Source organism: Montipora capricornis, chromosome 8 (assembly GCF_036669925.1).
Source record: "Montipora capricornis isolate CH-2021 chromosome 8, ASM3666992v2, whole genome shotgun sequence".
Taxonomy (NCBI): Eukaryota; Metazoa; Cnidaria; class Anthozoa; order Scleractinia; family Acroporidae; genus Montipora; species Montipora capricornis.
In genome coordinates this window covers 22,956,442-22,958,726 of record NC_090890.1, presented here as the reverse complement: position 1 = coordinate 22,958,726, position 2,285 = coordinate 22,956,442, and the positions used below count along the sequence as shown (strand labels likewise).

Below are 2,285 nucleotides of genomic sequence, written 5' to 3'. Positions count from 1 at the left end.
TGAAATTTAAGGTCACCATGTGGTTAGGTATAATCAGACGAATGGGCATTGAAAAAGGATTATTTTGTGCCGCAGTCATCCACTCAGCCTGCGGTTTTTTTTTTTTTGTTTTTCAAGGGAAGGCCAATGGCACCCTAGGAGCCCCCTGGCTACGCCCCTTTTGCTGTACGTAGTCAACTAGAATAATAGCAGCGGTGATCTAATCCGAAGGTCGTGGGTTCAATTCCCACCCTGGTCACTGAGTTTTTCTTTGTCCTTGGGTGGGCCCATTTCCATTAGTAGGGCTAACGCTCACCTGGTTCATATGGGTAGAAAACTAGCACTTCACATCACCCTCTAACTAGTTAAGTCTGTCGAAATATAAGCACTACACGGCCAACGTTTGCAAAAAACGTAACCCTTCCTTCCAACTAGGATAAACCCCGTTCAAATTCAAAGTAGAGCTCGGATATACTTCTTATGTTTGTAGTATTAGCCCGCCCACTGAGAAGGCAAGAACTGAAGTTTACTAAAAAAAAAGTCTTATACAGAAATCTTTATGTACGATAAACTATCAAAAAGAATGATAAATATCTGGTTCAGCTAGAAAACTCCAATACAAGAGTTACAAAAAAACTACGCCTTATTTAACACAACTTTTGATTTATTTATGACGCTTACTTTGCAACATCTCGTAACATCAAACAGACCGAGCCTTTGGCTGCTTGATGATACGAGATGATATTCTTGAATGTTTTTGAAACTATTTTTTTTTCTGAATAAAAGGAACGCTATTTGATTCTTGACTTAGGCCAACGGGGAATTGACAGCACAACATAGAATAACCAAACCTTTCGGCTATTTAGCAGTAAATGGTACTGATTATTATCGTCCCAGACCTCCTACGTCTTCCGTTCACAAAGAAAACAGAAAACAGGAAAATAGATTAAAAACAGGAGATGACGCTTTGAGATTGTGACCAAAATAATGACCATTCGTTATAAAGAGTAGTAGAAGTATCGGAGCCCAAGGAAATTTGCACAAATATATAGCACATGTTTGGCCTCGAGGGAAACGGGAGATCATCAAGGGCAGCCTCTATCTCCACTAATTCCTTGAGTCAATCCTTTCCCGAGTAAATTTATTTTTAGGAACAGGTTTTCCCGCGAAGAGTATCATTTTTCCCTTGACGCCGAGATAGCTCTGTTTTGATTGGCTTTTACAACAGTGGTTGTGCTTAATCTCCCAAGGGAGGCGTTCTATAAATAAATATACTCAGGAAAGGGTTCTTCTTGATGAGCTCCTGAGGGATTAATTTCCTCAGCAACCAGTAGTGGTGCCTTTCGACACTGGTCCCGAGGGTTGTACCTTCCCTGAGAACACTTCACGCAATTTCGGCTTGCAGTTCGCTTTAATTTTACCATGAACATAAAAATGCGTTGGAATACAATGTTTATCACCGCTGTTTGTGTTATTTTCCTAATGAAACATCTTTTAGTTACTGTGTGGCAGATCTATGAGCAAGAAGGACGACGACGGCTTCTAGAACTTAATCCTCATTATTAAGTCGTTTCGCCATCATCTCAAGTCGATCAAATTGTTAAGTAGGCCGTTTACTTCACAATTTGGCGGGGAGCATGTGGAGGATAAATTTTTTTACAAAGATTAATATACATACATACATACATACATACATACATACATACATACATACATACATACATACTTAATTAACCGCTCCCCACAGGGGCTTTTCAGGGCCAATGCAACACAACGAAAGGGACTGACAGCAACAACTGTTAAGAATCCTAACTGGCCGGAAGCAAACCAGTTGGCTATTTACAAGTGCAGCTGGGAAGTTGAACCAGGGACTACCAGGATCAAATTCAACGAGTGGTCAGAGCGGGTCTTGAACCCGGGATCTCCGGATCTCAAGGCCAGTGCCCTAACCACTGGGCCACACTGCCTCCCAACCTCGTCTCCAGGGCGCTTTGGGTGGTTCCGTCCCACCCTAAGCCAGGGAAAAGCGCCCTGGGGACGAGGTTGATATTTATCTTAACTTCAGATTTTCTTGGTCATTTCACGTCGTTCACAGGACAAGAACGTCAAGGAAATGGACCAAAATGCAAAAAAATCAGGTTCATTGCACCTTTCTTTTGTAGCACTGTCATACATCTTATTCCAAAATAGCCGCCATTTTAATATTTTTTTTGTTTGATCGCAAATTGGCCCTTTTGGCCTCGTTTTAAAATAAAGTAAAGGTAAAATCACTTTATTTAACGTCGGTAGTTCCTTTAGCAACGAGG

General features: G+C 41.3%; 1 pseudogene; it reads left to right on the top strand.

Annotated features, from left to right (window-relative positions):
* Window positions 1-60, top strand: part of LOC138059598 (uncharacterized) — a 2,138-nt pseudogene extending 2,078 nt beyond the window's left edge.
* Window positions 61-2,285: the final 2,225 nt, after the last annotated feature.